Here is an 8,840-nt window from a genome sequence, read left to right on the forward strand (position 1 = left end):
TGTCCCCCAGAGCTCCTGCATTGATACAGAAATGTTTGGAAGTAAATTATGAGATTGGGACAGCTGTGACCTAATCAGTTATCCTAGTGTGAATGGACCCACTGGGTGATGACTGTAGACATGTGGCACGTGGCTGATGGAGGTGGTCACTGGAGGTGTACCCCGGAAGGGCTCACCTTCCCTCCTGCCCCCTTACACCTCTCTCTCTCTCTCTCTCTCTCTCTCTCTCTCTCTCTCTCTCTCTCTCTCTCCTCTTTCCTAGCTGCCATGAGCTAGGAGCTCTTCTCTGCCACACCCTTCTTCCATCGTGTGCTGCCTCATCTCGGGCCCAGAGCAATGGAATCAGCCCATCATGGACAAAAACCTCTGAAACCATGAGCCAAAATAGTTGTTCCTGTCAGGTATTTGGGTCACAGCAACCCACGCCTAACACAATCTGCATCTGGAATGTTCCCCAAAGACTCATGTGAGGAAGACCCGGCGGTCTCCCGTTGGTGGAAACCTTAGGATGTGGGGCCCCAATGGAGGTGACTGGAGGCATGTCCTTGAAGGTTGTATCTTGCCTCTGGCCCCTTCCTCGATTTCTCTCTTTGCTTCCCAGCTGCTATGAGGTGAGCAGCTCTGCTCTACCATGTGCGGCCACCATGATCCTCTGCCTCACCAGAGGTCTAAAGCCATGGGGCTAAGTGACCTTGGACTGAAACCTTCAAATCCACAAGCCAAAATAAATCTTGCCTCACTTTTTATCAGGTATCATCACGTTTGCCTCACATTTATCTCCGGTATTTTTTAACGGGTGCGTATTGTTTATATAGAATGGTTGATTTCATTGTGGCGTATTTTTGGTAGACATAAAAACATAATTTGATCAATTTTTCTCCCTAACACCTCCCTACCTCTTTTGTCACAGTGATGGAAAGCTGACTAACACACTACCTGAGCCAGGCCCAGTACCACTTGCTAGGAACCCCAACTCCTCAGGAGGCTGAAGCAGAAAGATCATGAGTTCAAGATCAGCCTGAGCAAGAGAGAACACCTGTTATGGTTTAGATATTAGGTAACCTCCCCCACCCCCCCAAAAAAAAATTCATGAGTGAGAAAATTCAAGAAATTTTAGAGGTGAAGTGATTGGGTTATGAGAGTTTTAACCTAATTCGTGCATTAATCCCCTGACAGAAATTAACTGGGCGGCAACTATAGGCAAGTAGGGTATGGCTGGAGGAGGTGGATCATTGAACACATCTTTACGGTATATATTGTCCTTGATAAGAGGACAACTCTCTCAACACTCCCTTCCCTCTCCCTCATTTTCTCTCCCCATCCTGGTACCACATCCTGAAATGCTTTCCTCTGCCACACCCTTCCACCATGACCTCAGACCCAGGTCTCTCATGGACTAAGACCTCTGAAACCATGAGAATCAAATCCACCTTTCCTCTTCTAAAACTGTTCCTGTCAGGTCTTTTGGTTACAACAGAGAAAAAGGGAGAAGGGAAGAAAGGAGAGGGGAGGGGAGAGGCAGACAGGCTATCTGACCCGTGGGTATCCTGCCAGTGGATGAAAGGTAAGACAGAGCTTCACCTAGGCTGAGCTCTTGCTCTTTGCTATCTCTGTTCACTTAGATAGTGAACTTCACTTCTCAGATCTCCTCTTATAAATTAAAGCTATTGGAGAATCATAAAATACCAGAACTAACCTGGCAATCATTGTTAAGTACCACTATATGATCTTACTTTGATTCAGCAAGGGCCCAACATTACTTGCATTTATTTTCTGAAGTGGTCTGATAATATGTATACTACAGTGAGATTTGTTTGTTTATTTGTTTTTAATTTTTTTATTTACTGATGGACCTTTATTTTATTCATTTATTCATATGTGGTGCTGAGAAATGAACCCAGTGCCTCTAACATGCTAGGCAAGTGCTCTACCTCTGAGCCACAACCCCAGCCTGTGAGATTTTTTTTTTTTTTTAGAAGAAAAAGGGTCAGGAATAGTAAGATAAATCCAAGGGAAGACTCAAAACAGAAATAAATTTCCTATGCTCCTGTTCACTCTCAAAGGTAGGGTTAATTCAGCTTTGAGATTCCTAGAAACCAAAGCAAAAAGTATCAAAGCAAAAGCTTATTGATTGATCAAGAAAATACAGCTCTTCCTGATATTAAAATCCAACAGAAACTGATGTAGAAGACTTGGTGCTCAAACCCCCCAACAATGATTATACCAGGGAACTATTTCCTGCAGCCACCTTTCACACAGAAGGGTTCCAGTTATCTATAACTGCACAGAAATCTCAAAATAGCAGCTTGAAATGATAACAATTATTCATTATTACCTCAATGGGAATTGACCAGGCTCAGCTAAGCAGTTCTCCCCTAGGGTTTCTTATAGTGCTGCAGTCAGATGGTGACTGGGTCTGGAATAATATGGAACCCCAGCCTGGACGCCTCAAACAGCTGGAAGCTGGAACAACTGGTCCTCTCCTGCTATCCCCAGTGGCCACTCCACGAGCCTCTAGCCTGGTAGCATAAGAGCTGCAGAGGTTGTACATGGCTGCTCAGGCTGAGAGGGAGAGAGCTGGGCAGGCTTTATCACTTTTTATGAGCTAGCCTCAAAAGTCACACAGCATCACTTCTGCCACATTCTATTTACTAGAAACAGCCTCGAAGACGTAACTATATTCAAAGGAAGTGCAACTAGTCTCCATCTTTTCATGGAGGAATGTCCAAGAATGTGAGAACGTGTTTTAAAACCACCATTAATGATAAAAAAGAGAAACTTGCAATTCACTAGGAATAAGCACTATTCCTTGTTTTTATTCATTTGTTTGTTTGTTTGGGTATTGAGTATGAAACCCAGGGACACTGAGCAACATCACCAGTCCTCTTATTTTTTTATTTTGAGGCAGGGTCTTCCTAAGTTGCCCGAGCTAGCCTTGAAGTTGTGATCCTTCTGTCTCAACCTCCTGATTCACTGAGATTACAGGCGCTCACCCACACAACTGACAGCAACATTCTTTTGAACACCAAAGAAGGGATAGTCTGACTTGATCCAGGGATAAAACTTAGAATATGTAAAGTTTTGCTGTCAAAAATGGTCTCCACTACTATAAAAGGCTATTTAAATGTCAATTTATTTGGTTAGAATTAATTAAATAGAATTTAATTTTATAATAATTAAATTTTTTCAAATAAAGAAATAATTTAAATACTGTTCTGTTTCAATAGCCACATTTCATATGCTCCATAGCCATACATAGCCAGTGACTACCATGTTGGTTAACACAATTACAGAACATTTCCGCCATCACAGAAAGTTCTATTGGACAATGCTGCCCTAGAATAACAAAAGAACAATATCTCCCTTAGGTATCAATCAGAATTGCTTCCCCCCCGCCCCCCGTAAGATTTTAGGCATCTTGGCATACCCGTGTCATCTCAGCTACTCAGGAAGCTAAGACATAGGATTCCAAGTTCAAGGCCAGCTTGGGCAACTTAGACCCTGTCTCAAAATAAAAAATAAAAATAAAAAAGGGTAGGGATGTAGCCCAGTAGTAGAGCACCCTTGAATTTAATCTCCAGTATCACAAACAAATTTGAATAAAAAAGATTTTAATAGGTATTGGGCAGCAGACATGTTCCAATTTTAATATTTGACAAAGAGTACAAACTGCATGAAATCCATGTTGCTAAGGAAGGATAGTTAATACAAATTAAAAATCAACCCATCAGGAGTAGGTTTGCCTCCTCTGAAGAAAATGAAGGATCCTAACCAAGACCCAAATAGCTGGTCTCCCTCCTCCGTGGAGGAGCTGGAGGTCTTCAGCAGAAGGTCTACCAGCAAGACCAAGGCTTCCCTTCAGACAGCTGCCTGAAAACTCTGTCCTCCAAAGAGCTGTGAGAAAAACTGAATCAAAGCCACAAAGTTCATCCGTCACGCTTTCATTAAGTCAACACTTACTAACAAAGTACAAATGCTGTATGTTTTGATCTGAATTTTTAAAACATTTTTAAATAGATTTTACTAATCCCCCTGACAAAGAGCATTTGTGAAATTGTATTCCAGCACCTCTAGGACGTCATAAGCTGTTCTGAGTAGGTTTGGGGGCTGACACTACAGGAAAACTGGATTGGTATACCACTCGTGTTTCTCCTAGATAAGACACTATACCTATGCTCTCAAAGCTTGCTGAATCCACGTTCTCTTAAAGGTGAATGCAGTTCTACAAGGAGTTTATAAAAAAAAAAAAAAAAAAAAAAAAAAAAAGCCTTGCTCATTTGCCTTTATCCTGCCAAGAAAGGGTTTCTCATTCTTGATAAGTTGAGTTGCCTCGTTGCGGAGATCACAAATAAAATAAGATCAAAACAAAACTAAAAAAAAACCATCTAGCTGGTGAGTTCATGAGGGTCTTCTTTTATTGTCTGACATTGAATAAATCAGCCTGAGTGGTGTATTCCCTCCAAAATGGAAACTCAGCCCCTGTAGTTTCTGAGTAGCCATCCAAGAATCATTGCAATTTGCTCTCCTGTTGCCTTTTTGCTCCCAAGCCATGCACACAGGTGGTCGTGATAAAAATATACCCACAGTACAGTTATGATTCTCATTCAAGATTCAATAGGATGCTAGGATGCCGGACTAAGGGTATAAAACCCTGCACTGTGGATTTTACAATTATGGATGCTATGGTTCTCATAGACCAAACAGATGCTGGATTATAAAAAGCAAAGTCTAGTCAGGAATTTGCATCCTAAATCACTTAATCGCTTCCCAGTGCACTCAAGAAATGTCCCGTTTTTTGTTTTTGGTTTTTTTTTTTTTTTCCCCCTTTTGGACAATAGATAGTGAACTCAGGAGTAGTTTACCACTGAGCTACATCCCCAGACATTTTATTGTTGTTGTTGTTGCTGTTTATTTTGAGACAGGGTCTCATGAAGTTGCCCAAACTGGCCTCAAAGTAGCAATCCTCCTGCATCAGCCTCCTGAGTAGCTGGATTTACAGGTATGTGCCACCACACTTGGCAAGAAATGCCTAGTTTTAAGTGTCATCCTTTTCTAGTGAAACTAACAAAGAAAAATTGTTGCAAAATGTACCCCTAAGCAGCTGAGTTATCTGGCTATATATAATCATTATATATAAGCCAATTTAATTGCAAATATTATCTGCCAAAACTGACGATTTGGGATTTAGAAAATTTGAATTCAAGCCACTCTATTTTCTAGTAACATAAAGAGGACATTTTTGGGTTAGTGACAATAAAATTATATCACCAGCATAGAGAATAGTTATTTTTGTACTTCTTAGAATAGGGGTGCATGTAGCTAGCTCATGAACAAATTGTTTTAAATCATTAAGATACAATTTAAAAAGAACTGGAAGAAGCAGAGACAGAACACAGTTCCACTTTATAAAGACTAGAATTATTATCTGATCCATTGTCAGACCATTCCCAGGAATGCTCCTTGGGGTCTTAAGTTCAGAGAGTGCATAAGCATTAGTTACCAAATCTTGTATCCAGGCTGCACTGAATATTCAGCTTTACCCTCCCGGTTCAATTTCTGGCATTCTTCAGCTTGCTCTGAGTCTCAGGAGGCTGACTTACAGGAGATACATCAATAAGATCCCTTGCCCTCTCCTTTCTAGAGGAATTCAGCCTTTGGGAGGCACCAATGCAAGATTAGAGGATGGGAAGTAGAAGGTTAAAGTCTCTGTCCCTCCAGCTCTCTCCCTGCCAGGCTACCATGTTTCGCTGCACTCTTTAACCAAAGGGCATAGCTCAAGTCTGACAGCATTCCTCCTAGAGTTACACTCTCAGGATTCCAGGAATCCTTCACTTCCTTTGATCTCTTAGGGCTGGTAGGTTGCAGTGTCTTCCTGCTATGGTTAGCCCAAAGTACTACACCATCCCTTAAGGGTTTTTTTTTTTCCAACCCTACCTATACCTTTGTATATAATTCCTTTGATTAAGCTATTCCGTTTGTATGAACTATTTCCTGACAAGCTCTGATGATACACCAGTTCATTACTTGTTGCCATACACAAAGACCAAAGAAAGATCTATTAAATTTATACACAGTCTCAGATTTCCTGATTTTTCCAACACAGCATAGAGTCAAACATGATCAAGTAAATAATTGTGTACCTAAACCCAGCCTGTACCTCATAGAAAATATTAGTCAAAAAAAGATGTAGAACTATTGTTTATAAAAGCATTGAAATGAAAAGTCCACCAAAATGATGACTCTATGATTTCACAGAGCAATACTGTCCTTTAGAAAAAGCAAGAGGCAGGGCCTGGAAGTGTAGCTGAGCACTTGCTTAGCATGTGCAAGTTCCTGGTTTCCATCCCCAGCAAAATTAAGAACAAATTAACCCCCGATTAGATCAGAACTTGAGCAGCTCTGGTTGTAAGAAGTCTTTAGTAAGTGCTCTTTGTTCAGTAGTACTACATGAGGAAGTAACATCAAATTGCAAACATTGTCTGCCAAAACAGACGATTTGGGATTTAGAAAATCCCAAAATTTAGAAAATCCCAAATTTAGTCTTGTTTTTGTTTTTGTTTTGAACAGCCCAAAGACTGATGTGGCTGTCTTGAGTTAAAGGCCCTGAAGCAGCCCTACCGCCTACCGCCATGTTGCAGGAAATGAATGAAATCCTTGAAATCAAGCAGACCTGCTTCCAAATCTCTAAGTCAAAAATCATTTATAAAGTGGAAGAAATAATATTTCCAATGTAAGGCAGTTGTGAGGATTTAAATAGATAAATACGTACAAAATACCTAGCCCAGTGACAGATTCATCAAAATCACTAACAAATGGAAGTTCAAACAGGAAACCCAACTGGAGGAAACCAAAGACTTCCATCCCAGACCCCCAGAAAATCAGCGAGGACATCAGGGGCAAAGAGTACATTGATACTCCAGAGTCCCACTGGTCGTCCACACTTTGAGAGTGTTAATAATGGATGAATTCACTTCTCAATTCCCTTCTGTAAGGAACAGTCACCTAAGGGAAATTTCTTATTCTCTGTCCTGGAATATCTCCAACTTTTCTTCTTCTCCGAGCATTTTATGTTTCAGGGCTAATTAACACTTCTCCCAATGCACCAGAGTGATCATTTCTGGCTATTACAAACTAGCTGGGAGGTCGGCGCTATTCAAATGGGCACAGACTAAAGCAGGCACCTCAAACTGGCACCCAGGGTGCCTTCCAGCTGGCCACAAGCTCCTCTTGCACCCAGTTCCAGAAATTTCCTTAGTGCAGTGCCCAACTGGGTCCTCTGCTTGCTCTTTTGAGATTGTCCCACCTGAGTAAAAAAAAAAAAAAAAAAAAAAAAAAAAAAACATTGCCTTTGCCCACTTGGCCACGTCAGAGTCAGGAAGTTAAGATCACCATTTCCTCACCAAAGTGACATCTTCCTGTCTATGGCTTGGGTTATGCCAATGTGGTAGTCAGCTTTGCATTTCTGCAACCCAAAGACCTGAGAAGAGCAACGCAAAAGAGGGGAGATTTATGATGGCTTACAGTTTCAGAGCTTTCAGCTGGTGGTCTGCTGGCTCCTTACTCTGGGCCTGCCGTGTGGCAGAACATCATGGCAGAAGGGTATGCTGGAGAAAATCTTTCCAGTTCATGGCAGCCAGGAAGGAGAGAGGGAGGGAGCAGGGACAAGATTTAGTCCCTCGGGACACACCCCCCTGATGAGGTCAGAGCCCTCACGATCCAATCACTTCCCAAAATCCCCACCTCTGAACATGGCTGCATTGGGGACCAAACCATTAACACATTGGCTTTTGGTGGACATTCCAGATCCACATCATAACAGCCAGGGACATGTCACTGATACTACTTCTGGAAAGAATTCATATTTTAACAAAAATTTATAAAACAAGATTCTTCAGTAGGACTATGAGGAAATGACACTGAGGACGAATTCTTTGGGCAAGTATTCCAAGGACTGAAACAGGATACAATGTGTTTATAAGACAACACACACACACACACACACACACACACACACACACACGAGGCCCAAAGACAAGGCAGAATTTTTGCCCCATCTCTGGATTTGGTTTACTGGTTCCTAACCCTGTGATCATGGACCCAGTTTTCAACTGATCCTGAACTTGCTGTTCCATGAAGCCTCAAGATCAATGTCCCAATGGACTCTTCCATGAAATGTTGCTTGGTGAACCGAGCAAACTCAAGTAGAAAGAGATCAATACACAGAGAACACTGACTGTGTACCAGGGATTGCACAGCGTGTTTTTACACATTCTGTCAGTGAATCCTAATAGTAACCCCATAAAAATAGACCATGTAAGCCCCATTTCGCAATTAGAAAAACAAGGACTTGAGAAGTTAGGTGACTTGCTCAAAATTGACTTGTAGAATGAGAACTTGCCCCATGTCTCCTGTTTCCTAGTCTGATCTCATTCTATTCTACCACACATTCATCGGGGATTTTTCCATTATTTAGCTCTAGGACCCTCTAACACATTCTTTACTCCTCTATCAATTATTCATCATTTACACAAAGCTGTTAAAAGACAGGGAATTTCAGTCATCCAGATACCCAAGTGTACAGCAGCCCCTATTCTCCCATTTATTAGATATAAATAGATGCTTGACACTGGACAGCTAGATCTGTTGCATAATAAACCACCCCAAAGCTAATGGCTTAAAACAATTTTTTTTTTATATATTAGGGATTGAACACAGGAGCACTTAAGCACTGAGCCACATCCCCAAGCCCTTTTTTTTTTTTTTTTAGAGATGGGGTCTCGCTGAGTTGCTTCACTAAGTTGCTGAGGCTGGCTTTGAACTTGCAATCCTATTTTCCCCCT

This window comes from Callospermophilus lateralis, chromosome 7 (genome assembly GCF_048772815.1).
Source record: "Callospermophilus lateralis isolate mCalLat2 chromosome 7, mCalLat2.hap1, whole genome shotgun sequence".
Taxonomy (NCBI): Eukaryota; Metazoa; Chordata; class Mammalia; order Rodentia; family Sciuridae; genus Callospermophilus; species Callospermophilus lateralis.